Here is a 14125-nt window from a genome sequence, read left to right on the forward strand (position 1 = left end):
CGGTTTTATTCTTAACCCTTGGAGCAAGCCTACATGGTTTAAAATTGTTTAGGAGCATGGCACATAGCTTGTCTTATAATTGTTCATCTAATATGTGTCAAAGTCCAAATTGTAGATAATTTCTCTCGAATATCATCTTCAAAAATGACTCTCACATTCATGTGATGTCATCTTTCAAGTGGTATAGATAAATGTAAATAATAAAGCAAGCTCTCAATTCTAGTTACACTAAAGAGATTGTATCAACTAGTTTGCAAAAATATAAATAAGTGAGTAGGGTGATTATACCAACGTGTAGGGGATGAACCAATCACAATATGAATATATAGCCAATCACCGGGAGAATGCCAAAGATAAGAGACAATTGATTTTCTCTCGAGGTTCACGTGCTTGCCAACACGCTACGTCCCCATTGTGTCGACCACCACTTGGTGGTTCGGTGGCTAAGAGGTGTTTCATAAACCTCGTCCACATAATAGGACACCGCAAGAACCGACCCACAGGTGAGGTAACTCAATGACACGAGCAATTTACTAGAGTTACCTTTCGGCACTCCGCCGGGGAAGGTACAACTCCCCTTACAATCATCGGAGATGGCCACGAACAATCACCAACTCGTGCCAATCCTCCACCGCTGCTCCGACCGTCTAGGTGGTGGCAACCACCAAGAGAAACAAGCGAAATCCACAACGCAACACGAATACCAAGTGCCTCTAGATGCAATCACTCAAGCAATGCGCTTGGATTCTCTCCCAATCTCACAATGATGACGAATCAATGATGGAGATGAGTGGGAGGGCTTTGGCTAAGCTCACAAGGTTGCTATATCAATGAAAATGTGCAAGAGTTAGAGCTACAACCGGTCGTGGGGCTTAAATAGAAGCCCCCATGGAATAGAGCCGTTATACCCTTTCACTAGGCAAAACGCGCTCTGATCGGACCCTAGACTTAGCGTCTGGTCCACTGATTTATGCCACGTGTCACTAGCTTCAAATGTTGTTTGTCAGATTTCAACGGCTATGAAGCTGACCAGACACTTTGGCAAAACTGACCGAACGCTGGAGCCTCAACGTCCGGTTGAGTACAGTAAGGATCCAAATCCATTTTTCCTCGACCGGACGCGTCCGGTCCACCTCGACCGGACATAGCCCAGCGTCCAGTGGTATACCCTAGCTACTGTACCACCAAGTCAGTGCGACCGGACGCAGGCAGTCAGTGTTCGGTGCATTCAGATCCAGCGTTCGGTCACTTGATCGACGCTGGCATCTCCTCTGTCTTCTTCACCCTTGCTCAAATGTGCTAACTGCCAAGTGTATCACCTTGTGCACATATGTTAGCATATTTTCACAAATGTTTTCAAGGGTGTTAGTACTCCATTAGATCCTAAATGCATATGCAATGAATTAGAGCATCTAGTGGCACTTTGATAGCCGTATTTCGAAACGAGTTTCACTCCTCTTAATAGTACGGCTATCTATCCTAAATGTGATCACACTCACTAAGTGTCTTGATCACTAAAACAAAATGGCTCCTACATTTTATACCTTTGCCTTGAGCCTTTTGTTTTTGTCTTTCTTCTTTTCCAAGTTTAAGCATTTGACCATCACCATGCCATCACCATTGTCATGATCTTCGCCATTGCTTCATCACTTGGAGTAGTGCTACCTATATCATAATCATCTTGATAAACTAGGTTAGCACTTAGTGATGAGGACATGGCACCTTTGGATACGAATAATGATTATAAGATGCACTCGTTTCTACATTTGCATAGTGGCTTTGGTTATAATTCACTTGGTTCCACATGTACATGTCACTATTTGATTGTAGGTTCAAATGTGTTTCATAATGGAAGTTCATCAAAGTTGAACTTTTGGTTCGTCGGCAGATGGGGGTCCCGATCTTCCGTCAGGTTCAAGATAAACAATGATTTATTCGGAGAGCGACACACCGATCTGGCTTCAGATCACAAAGACCCAAACCCTGCAACCTTAGCACCACGTCTCCTTTGGTTATCAACCGTGTCATAATCCGGTTGATCTCACCAAGAAGGCTAATCCCTGCTGTGAATCGAAGAACATAAGCAAGAACAAGATAAAAAGCAACTCAATTAAAGTGATAATTGCAGATGAATAATTAAGCACTCGAAGTTGGGGTCTTGCAAACCGATAACGGCGACTGTTCAATGACAGATTGATCTAAAACAAAACCCAAAACCTAAAGTAGGTGGTGGCTACTGATTATATAGCCTAAGGGACGTCCAAGGATCCCTCTTCACGTCCTAAAAGTGTCCCAACACGTTACAAGGCCCAACAGCCCAAAAGAAGGTGTCGCAGCACCCTGGCAGATTCTAGATGCTGACTTGTTTCAACGATTCCCGTTGATTCTAAAGAGCTTTTGATGTGAAACCACTTGGATTGGCTTCCATATCAAATTATCTTTCCATCCATATGTGGATCATCAAAAACGGAGTCCGGATGCGTCCTGGGTGTCCATTTTATTGCAGACTGGTCCTGACGGCCAAGGCGGACTTGAACTCGGATTGGACTGGGCCTCTGGCTTGGCTTGGACGTCCTTGCTGGCCTCCTAAGGTGGTGGCCAGGGAGGAGGACGTCCAAGGGCTTTCTTGGTAGGTTCTTCAAGTCCTTGGGGTGTGCTCCCACTTGGGCCAGGGTCCCAAGAATGAATAACAAGCCCATAACGACAGTGTAGCTCCCAGCAGAAATAGCGATAGAATATATTGGTGATTTGGAGGTCTTTCCAACGTGATATTAAGATAGAACCAGATATATTTGAAAGCTTATCAAACAAGCTTTCTATCAAGTGCTCATTGACCTCGATCGCACTCCGGATGAATGAGTTATGGTCTTCCCAATGAGGCACTGTCGGGCTACCGATGAACCAAAAGTTCAACTTTGATGAACTTCCATTATGAAATACATTTGAACCTACAATCAAATAGTGACATGTACATGTGGAACCAAGTGAATTATAACCAAAGCCACTATACAAATGTAGGAACGAGCGCACCTTATAATCATTATTCATATCCGAAGGTGCCATGTCCTCATCATCCTCCCTTTCTTGACAACAAACCGTCCTCGGTTTGGGATTAGATGAAGAAAACATTGTTGGTAGTAGCCAACATTGCTCCCCTTCTTGAAATTTAACATGTTTCTTTATAACAAAACTAGAGGAACTCGACATGACAAGATTATAGCAATTGCAATCCTTTGGTTGATCATACTTTTGCTCAATATAAGGAGATTTCATATTTGAACAAATATAGACACGATGCACCATATACTCTCCTTTACAATTATATTTTCCAATAAAATGATATGTATGTCTAGAGAACCATGGCAAATCAGCATATGCATAAAGTTTCTCCTCTAAAGAACTAAGATTACATGAAACATCAAATTCAATGTAACCCAAAGTATTTAAAGAAGACAATAATTTCAGCTCATTAACTTCACTAGCATTATGAATAACAAGTCTATTTTCAGCACAAGTGCTCATTTTTAGCACACATATAGCGTGATCATTCTTCAATGATTGCATGTGTATAACATAAATATCATCATGCAAGTCATCTTTGTCATAAGAAACATCAAGCAAATTATCTTGTGACAAAGGTAAATCAAGCGAATGCTCCACTAAAATTTGCTCTATCATAACATGATTGGTGGAAAAATTCAGCACATCAAGAGAACTCTCACCTTCTGTGAGTTTAGCATCATGGGCATTACCTTTGCTCTCATGTTCAGCAGGGGTAATAGTTGATGGTTCTGAATTTTCATATGAGGCTATGAGCTTCTCATTTTCTGTCACGTCATCCTTGCTCTTTTCTACATTGTCCTGCAAAAGGTTAGGCATAGTAGGAGAAATAACAACAGACTCTTCCTCTAAATGGTACACCTCATCATATGAAGTCAAAATAGGAGGTGGATTAACAAAGGTTTCTTGCATAAGAAGTTTCATATCATTCCAAGTTTGAGGCTTATCAGAAGGATCTAAAGACTTCCACCAAGATAAAGCAGAATGTAGCAAAATACTAGCTGCATTTTTTACCTTTCTCTTTGGACACATAAAGCGAGTAGCAAATATGTTATCGATGGCAATTTCTCACTCCATGTACTCATCAGCACCTATACCATCATAAGTCGGTGGATACGAACAACCTGTCATTGTAAACACAAAAACAAGGAACAAACGGTGAAAGTTATTCCTACCAAATGACTACGTAGGTGGAGTGGTGCTGCCTCTCAAGATCACATCAAAAGGAAACACCTTATCAAGCTCTTACAAGGTTCTTACCAACGCAAAGCAGTGGATGGTACAACTGGTGGCTGGTACGTGATACCTGTGAGGGTGTGATACCAAGATTGCAAGGGTCTTTTTCTGTACTGATCTAAAGTATATGTGGAGCTTGGGAGGCACGCAAAAGAACAAATATGTATATATGGCACATAAGTCAGTGACAGATAGCAATATTGAATAAATGTCCAGAGCACTTATCCTAGTTGCTGGCCTATACGTGTTCCTATCACCAGTTGTGATAAACAAGAGAGGAAACAAGGATGAAAGGAAACAAGTATTAAAGGTAGCAACGGATATGAACAAGGCAAAAGGTAACATAAACAATAGAGCTATTGAGTGTTCCTTATGTGCTCCTTTTCGATATCTTCTATTCTCTTTTACTATTTTTTTCTTTTATTTTTTTGTCCAATCTTTTTTTTTCTTGCTTTTGCTCTTTTGATATTTTTTTCTCAGTAAGGAGCACACAAGAATAAACCACAAAAAATTTGAGCTCAATTGAATAAAAGGTGTGGCCTATAGAAAATTAGGACCGTGCTCTAAAAAGTATACCAAAACTTGTGGGCCCAGAAACTCAATTTTCCTAATCGAATTTCGCAAATCTAATTTTTGCGAATCCAGCTATGCTGGGATGGAATAGATCTAAAATTTTCTGGCGTTCTCCGTAGATATAAAATTTGTCCCGTTTCGAGTTCGGATGCAAAAGGTATGACTGTTTTAAGGAAGCTGCTCGGATCAGGAATTTAGTGGACACAAGATGCAAACCGATGGTGATGCAGAATAGCTGCGGATGAAGGGATTAACACAAACTAGAAAAGAACACAATCTAAACCAGCAATAAGACTTTGACCTAGGACACAAACTCAACAAAGCGGACTGTGAACTGAATCATGCAAAGGCTATGGCGCGGATGGTTATAGGATAGGAAACAAATATAGCATTGGACTATGGGATAAAAGCAAAAACACTCGAACTAAGAGTAAGATGTGAACTTGACGGTATACCTGAAGCTCTGATACCACTTAATGGAGATGGGGGTCCCGATCTTCCGTCAAGTTCAAGATAAACAACGATTTATTCGAAGAGCGACACACCGATCCGGCTTCAGATCATAAAGACCCAAACCCTGCAACCTTAGCACCATGTCTCCTTTGGTTATCAACCGTGTCACAATCCGGTTGACCTCGCCAAGAAGGCTAATCCCTGCTGTGAATCGAAGAACACAAGCAAAAATAAGATAAAAAGCAACTCAATTAAAGTGACAATTGCAGATAAATGATTAAGCACTCGAAGTTGGGGTCTTGCAAACCGATAACGGCGACTGTTCAATGACAGATTGATCTAAAACAAAACCCAAAACCTAAAGTAGGTGGTGGCTACTGATTATATAGCCTAAGAGACGTCCAAGGATCCCTCTTCACATCCTAAAAGTGTCCCAACACGTTACAAGGCCCAACAGCCCAAAAGAAGGTGTCACAGCACCATGGCAGATTCTAGACGCTGACTTGTTTCGACGATTCCTGTTGATTCTGAAGAGCTTTTGACGTGAAACCACTTGGATTGGCTTTCTTATCAAATTATCTTTCCATCCATATATGAATCATCAAAAACTAAGTCCGGATGCGTCCTGGGTGTCCATTTTATTGCAGACTAGTCCTGACGACCGAGGCAGACTCGAACTCGGATTGGACTGGGCCTCTAGCTTGGCTTGGACGTCCTTGCTGGCCTCCTAAGGTGGTGGCCAAGGAGGAGGACGTCCAAGGGCTTTCTTGGTAGGTTCTCCAAGTCCTTGGGGTGTGCTCTCACTTGGACCAGGGTCCCAAGAATGAATAACAAGCCCATAACGACAGTGTAGCTCCCAGCAGAAATAGCGATAGAATATATTGGTGATTTGGAGGTCTTTTCGACATGATATTGAGATGGAACCAGATCTATTTGAAAGCTTATCAAACAAGCTTTCCATCAAGTGCTCATTGACCTCGATCGCACTCCGGATGGATGAGTTATGGCCTTCTCAATGAGACAGTGTCGGGCTGCCGACGAACCAAAAGTTCAACTTTGATGAACTTCCATTATGAAACACATTTGAACCTACAATCAAATAGTGACATGTACATGTGGAACCAAGTGAATTATAACCAAAGCCACTACTTAGGGTTTCATCAATTAACCAAAACCAAACTAGAGCGTTCAACCATGTCCAATGATCTACAACAATCGTTGATGATTCAGGATCCCAACGCCCGCACTGCCTGGCTCTACCTTGAGGATGAATTCCTCGGGCAACATGAGTTGTAGCGAGAAAAAGAAGATGAAGGGTAAGCAAGTTGAGACAAGCTCAAGCTCCTCAAGTGAAGATGAGGAAGAAGATGAGGATGGTGAAGAAGAAGAAGAAGATTCAAGTGATGATGATCAATCTTCCTCCTCCACCTCCGACCTTGATGAAGAATCAATCAAACTAATCAATAAGGTGGAGAATATGATCCAAAGGCTCAATGTCAAGAGTGTGCCCATCCAAATCCAAGATCTCATTTTTACCAATAAAAGAAATGAGCAAAGAAAGAGAGGATGCTATGGATGTGGCGAGTTGGGGCACTTTATGGAAGTTTGTCCAAATAAGCCCACACCCAAGACAAAAAAGAAGGCAAACAAGAACCAAGCCCTCACATCAATAAAGTCATGGGATGACTCTTTAAGTGAAGAAGAACACCATCACAAGAGGCGAGGGCGCAAGCACTCATCATCAAGCTCTTCTCGTATGTGTCTTATGGCATGAGGTAACAAAAGCTCATCCTCTAGTGAGAGTGATAGTGATGATGAAATTGTGCAACAAAATCTTAATTATGCTAAAGCTTGCACTAGTCAACAAAAGAAGCTTAAAAAATTAAAACAAAAGCTAAATAGTTCACAAGAAGCATAGAAAACTTTGCTTGAATAATATGAGAACTTTGCTAATCTCAATGTTGAACTATCTACTAAAATTAAGCAACTTAAGGCTAGTGCAACAACAAATGCATGCACAATCAATGATGAGAAGCTTGTAAAGAAAAATAAAAGATTAAAAGAAAAGTTAGCTAGCTCACAAGATGCTTATAAAAGTTTGCTTGCTAAAATAGAAACCATGTGCAAACATTATGATGAGCTAACTAATAAAGTTGCTAATCTTGAAACCGTTAGTACAACACCCACCAAGGCATCTAGAAGGAAAAGTTCTATCTTTAATATATCTAAAAAGGATGCCTGTACTTCTTGTAATGATTTATGTTTAGACTTATCTTTGTCCAATAAAGTTTGTGTTGAGAAAGTTGTTGTAGATACATGCACACAAGAGGTTGCAAAGGAGAATGAGCAACTCAAGCAAGAAGTAGCTCGCCTCACTAAGGATTTGACTCAAGTAAAAGGCAAGGCGAAGCAAGCCCAACTTCATCAAGATAACACCGTCAAGAAAGTGAAGAAGCTCGATGAAAGACAAACCGTAGTTTGCTACGTGTGCCATAAGGAAGGGCACAAGTCCTATGAGTGCAAGGTGAAGAATGGGGGAGGAGCAAAGAAGAAAGAGAAAAAGCAAACAAGCAAGCTCTCCACTAGGTATCTCTTACAAATTGGTATCTTTAAGCATCTAGTTACTTTTTCATGCCTATGTTTGCATTTGTATGCTTACAACTTTTGTCATGCATATACTAGGTATATCTTATGGTAGACTTGCTCGGTTTTATTCTTAACCCTTGGAGTAAACCTATATGGTTTAAAATTGTTTAGGAGCACGGCACATAGCTTGTCTTATAATTGTTCATCTAATATGTGTCAAAGTCCAAATTATAGATAATTTCTCCCGAATGTCATCTTAAAAAATGACTCTCACATTCATGTGATGTCATCTTTCAAGTGGTATTTTTTATTCTAAAATCAATATACATGTTTTCTGCAAGTATTTCATACTTGTGTGCACAAATTTAGGGGGAGGTTTCTCTACAAGTTGGATGCTTTGAGACTAACATCTTTTCAAGCTTATCATGTGTGTAGTAGTCTCTTTGCAAGGAAAATGGAGTTCCTGGAGTTAAGCATCATACTTCAAATATCCACCACCTATTGCAAGTGGTAGAAATCAAATTGGTTTCCACATGTGGTATTTCTAAACCGATATCATCATGTTGATTTTTTGATATTTATATGCTTTCTCCATGCATTATATAGATTAAATTCCCTTGAGCAATAATTTACCAAATATGCATATGCCTTGCTTTCTACCATATGTATGCATATATTTAGGGGGAGCTTAATCTATATAATGTGAGAGTCAAATTTTGTGACCTATTCCACTCTACACACAAAGGATCACAAAGTTTGACCCTCCTTTGTGCTACTAATGTCTTCCTTTTTGGTGTCTGATTTCAAAAGGGGATAATTTAGAGGACCAAAAGCAAGCATTAATTTGTAGGGCCATAAGTTAGATCATAATCATTTACAAGTGGTAATAGTCTGAGAAAGGGAGGATAGTGGATTATAGATTAGTCTATGTAATGAGAAAAATTTGTAGGAAGCAATACTTAAATCCATAATGCTACATGGGGACATTTTGCAAGGGCAAGATAAGTTTTTATGTAGCATCTTTTAGTCTTACAAGTAGTATCTTTTAGCATCATATAATCTTGCCCCTTGCATTGCATCCTAGCAAGCAGATAGTTTTTAATTTCAAATTATTATTATTTGCTTGCTTTGGTCGTGTTGTCATCAATCACCAAAAAGGGGAGATTGTAAGGAAAATGGATCATTAGCCCATTTACTTTGGATTTTGGTGTTTGATGACCAACACAACCAAATTGGATTAATAAATTTGTAAGTGATTGTTTTATAGTTCAATAGGGTGCAAGATGTGACTTGGACGAAGGCAACATGTTGATCCGATGATCAACACCATAAGCAAAACCTTAGAAGCATAAGAGAAGACTCAAGATATCAAGCAAAGTCCAAGCACGAAGATAGGAACCAAGCCGTACGCAAGATCACGAATAAACAAGCTCACAGAAGTGACCGAACGCTGGAGGAAAGTGACCGGACGCTCCGATCAAGAGGCTCGGCAAACAGGCGTCAGCAGCAGCGATCGAACGGTGGCGGCAAAATCGATCGGACATAGGACAACAAAGTCTATCCGAGTACAGAGAGGTTCCAGAGCGGCGAAAATACGACCGGACGCATCTGGTGACATGTGACCGGATGCTGGCAGCGTCCAATCAGTTAATCGCAGCTCTAACGGTCCGGACGACCGGACGCGTCCGGTTAGGACGTGATCAGCGTCTGGTCAGTAGCAGAAAAGCAAAATTTTGTCCCCAATGACTACTTTTCTCAGTGGGGCTTATAAATACAACCCCCAACCGGCCAAATGGCAAGTGTGGAGCTGAGGAAACATACCAAGGGTATTGACACACCATTTTAGTGATCTCCGCTTGCATAGTGCTTAATGTTTCACTAGGTGATTAGCATAGGTGCTTTTGCGAAATGCTTAGGTTGATTAGACCACTGTTTATGCGCTTGTTCTAGGTTTAGGCCTAGTGTTTAGTGAGGTTTGCATACCTCTTACCATTCGGTGCTTGCGCGCACCATTGTTGTACATAGGAGGGGCTTGTAGTCTTGCGAGATCACACCAACCGCGTTTGTGGTGTGGCCGCCACCGTGTATCGGAGGGAACAAGGCCCGCGGCGTTTTGACCGGAAGCTTGATAGTGAAGATGGCGGGGAGCATCCAGGAGAGGCTTGCCGGAAGCCACGTCGGAGACACACTTGCGCGTGGGGAAGGCCCGAGGTTATCCACAGAGTTACCCGGCCGGGAGCTTGACCCTTGCGAGAGATTCCTTACGAGGGGCTCCAACGGGGACTAGGGGGAAGCTTGCGTGCTTCTCGATACCTCGGTAAAAATATCGGAGTCGTCGACGGGAGTTTGCATATCTCTACCTTGCTCTTTAAGCTTCCGCATTTACATTATTTACATTACTCCTTTTGCGGTAGAGATAGCAATACACTAGCAAAATCGTAGTTACACATTTAGATAGTTTATCTTTTGCATAGGTTTTGCTAGAGTTAGAAAAAGAGGCCATAGTTTAGAGTTAGAATTTTAAGTTGCCTAATTCACCCTCCTCTTAGGCATCACAGTCCCCTTCAACCTGTTATTTTCAGTCTTACTGAAGCTATAAGCTATTGTTATATCTACAACACTAATGGGATGGGAGACAGAAAGATGAATGATGTCTTTAACGATAAAGTAATGCATTTGATATAAAAAATAGATAGAGAAAAGTAGCCTCTATATAGTAAGACCATCCCTTATTAATGATTCAGAGGATGATTGACAAATCTTCAATGAGAAACAGAGGTCAACCTCGCCATGAGCCTTCATGTGTTGTCACGGCTGCACTGCTAATGTATCTCCGGCGTGAGTTGAGGGAGGGTGTTGCTGTCTTGGGAGGCTAGATGATCGGGAGCTAAGGAGCAGATGGCCAGGTGGGGTTTATTAGGTACAGAGCAGAAGCCATTGATCGTTGGAACATCATTGTGCTGTATTTTTTTTTTGCAAATCAGCGGATGGTTCCTCCTGGCGAGTCATTGATGGCTTTGAATGGTGCTTTGATCAATATTGAGGATCTTGATTTTTGCCTGTATGTTCTACCTTACTTCCTGTATAGTGTTATTTCTTATTTTTACTCTTTGTTTTACCTTTCTTTGGCTAAGAGCACCTTAGCTATTTGTTTCTTGCCTTAGTGTCGACGAAATATGGTCGGCAGTCTACCTAGGGGTATGCCCAAGGTAGTAGATTGTCGGCAGACAGATGCGCAAGCTACAAACAAGATGGTGACGCAAGACAAACATGAGGTTTTATCCAGGTTCGGCCGCCGTGAAGGCGTAATACCTACGTCCTGCGTCTAATTGTATCGCTGTATGTCAATGAGAGATGTTTTTTTAGAGGGGTCCCCTGCCCGCCTTATATAGTCCGGGGGGTAGGGTTACAGATCTGGAAACTAATCCTAACCAGTTACAATTGCCATAGGTAGCCGGACAAGGATTCCTATTCTAACCGACCAGGATCTTGCTTGATCTCCAAATCTGTCTTGATTCCTTGCGTGGGACTCCGAACAGATTGGTCGGGCCGCGCGTCGTCTTCTAGTGGGCCAGACCCCCTGATCCGGGCCGGCCCAAGCCCAGCCGTAAGGATATAGGGGTTAATACCCCCACACTTGGGCATACCAAATAAACTCAAGTTAGTGTACCCTTAGCTTGGTGGGTTGCCTTAGAGCCCGTCTGGCCGGGCTCCGAGCGGCTTCGGCTCCTTCATCTCCTGTAGCGACACTGTTCACAAGAGTCAATTTTTCTCTCTCCTCCTTTCCTCTCTCACTGACAGCGCCGGAGCCGGAGAAGCTCGTTTTTTTTTGCTCCTCCGGCTCCAGCTCATGCCACTATAGTTGCGCTACAGTGTGAGAGCCAGAGCCGACGGGAACCCGACCAAACGTGCCCTTAATTTCCTCTTGGTGGCATGGTTGATCGATCTCTGTGTGCGTGTGTGCGAGCTGGGGCCTGCCTACGTGTGGTGTGCCCGGCTTTGCGCACCGTTTTCCTAGGGCTTGTGGTGTTTGTAGAGTTTGGGTGGTGTCGGTGTGAAGCAAACTGGTGAGCTGGCGATGCCTTTGTTTTTTTTGTCAGTAATAATATTACAAAGATGTTAGATCGTGTTGCTGATCGCTCTTAGGTCCTCTTTTTGTTAGGTATTTACTACTAATAATCCTGCAATGATGCTGGTTTTGGCGGTCTTTTGGAAGTAGTGTTCACCTCTGAAATTGACCTCCTCCCCCGAGATGTAGAGATTGTTTATTGAATTGATATTAGGCTGACCAAGTATATTCACATCTAAACTGGCTCACTGTTCACCTCTGAAATTGTTCAACTCTGAATTTTTTACCGTGGCTGTGTGCACGGGCGCAATGACTGCAGGCAGCAGCAACCACCTTCTTCACCCCTTTACCTAAGGTTGCAATCGGCAGGATTCAGTTCTCCGGTAGCGTACTGAGTGTGTGCACTACTGCACGGAACCACCAGTGCAAAGTCACCAAGGGAAGATGTCATAGCATCCAACATGCAGATGCAAATCAGCCACAGCAGGCAAGGGCTACTCCTCTATTGTTGATGTCAAATTTGTTAACTAAGTGATATAAATACTACACTGACATATATAATCCTTGATTAACCAATTAATATATTTGTGGATGGCAAGAGTGATTCCATCTATGATCTGCTAATTGGTGCACTGCTTTACTGTTTGAACTGACACTTAGGAATTTTCACTTCCATTTGAACTCAGTTGTGCCTGTGCTTATCTGCAGTATTATCTACTTGAGATGCTTGGCATGTTTGTTTATTTTGAGTGCCACTAACTGAAATGAAGCGAAAAGCAAGAAAGTATGCTCTCTATTTCTCACCACATTCTGAAAAATTAGAACCTTCTATAAACATTTTGTCCTCTGCTAATTTCTTGGCTTTTTTGTCACGAAGGAATTTTGGCCTAAGTTATTGTGCACAAGATCAAACAGCGTCCGACAAAAATGATTCAGTATCGTATAAGAATGAGGAAACTTCAACTGAAAATGAGGTAGGCACTTCTATTTTAAATACTATAGGATGTAGCGTAGTTTCTTTAAAAATATTCTTTTTAATGTTCAATAAGTGCCAGGGAGGTAAATATTTTAAATGTTATAGCATATAGTTTAAATGTAACATAATAATTAATTCATGTCGGATTCTGTTCAGTAGGTATCACCGTGTCCTTTATATTGATTTACTAAAAAATGACAAATAAGAAGGTATATTGATCCTGATCCATTTGTACATTCTGAACCAATTTCTTTTTATTACTTTAGGAGAGCCTCTGAATTTCAGGCTCAAAACAATATTCATTTTGGCATAGCAAGGGAAAATATTCCAATGTGGAAGTAGTTATGTGTAGTTCACGAATTTACGTTACAGATCATGAAGGAGAGGACTATTGCATGAGAAATGCCTTGTGCGTAGTTTGTACAATCCCTGTTGAAACAATAGCAAAAAGGTGATACTTTAAGTCGCCAGGATTATGAGAAGTTGGAGGTATTTATGGTAATAAAGCGGGGGAGCCTTTATCTAAAAAATTTGCACTCAATCATGTCTATTTTGAAAAAAAAAACAGTTATCTTATCTTTAGTTTCTTATGCTTGTCCCTTCTATTGTATCATCCCCACCGCGTTAGCACAACTGTAAAGTCACCGTAGCGTTAGCACGAGTATACTACTATAAAAATAAATGTTGAAATACATTAAGTATACGTTTCCTGTATAAAAATAAATGGTGAAATACCAAACATATATGAGGGCGCACGATAGCGCTTTGTTTCTAAAAAAACAGGTGTTCACAAATTATAATCTTAGAACCTCTTTGGCAGGGCTTCTCTGGCTCCAGGCTCCGGCCTATCGGCTCCTGAGCGACCGACACCTGGTACTATTCACCGGAGCCGTTTTCTCTCTCACCTCCTTTCATCTCTCACATACGACGCCGGAGCCAGAGAAGCTCATTTTTTGGGCTCCACGGCTCCGGCTCCCCTGGCACCTATCGGCCCGTGGGCGGCCGACAGGTGCGGGAGCCGGAGCCGCCGGAGCCCTGCCAAAGAGGCCCTTAATTAAGAGATACATAGATAGAAACCAAAACCAATCGTGCTCAATCATATGCTAACGTTTCCATTTTTTATCAGATTATAATTGCACCATCGCCCGTCCGAGACTCACGTCTTCGCCCGC

The sequence above is a fragment of the Miscanthus floridulus genome, chromosome 18 (assembly GCF_019320115.1).
Source record: "Miscanthus floridulus cultivar M001 chromosome 18, ASM1932011v1, whole genome shotgun sequence".
Classification (NCBI taxonomy): Eukaryota; Viridiplantae; Streptophyta; class Magnoliopsida; order Poales; family Poaceae; genus Miscanthus; species Miscanthus floridulus.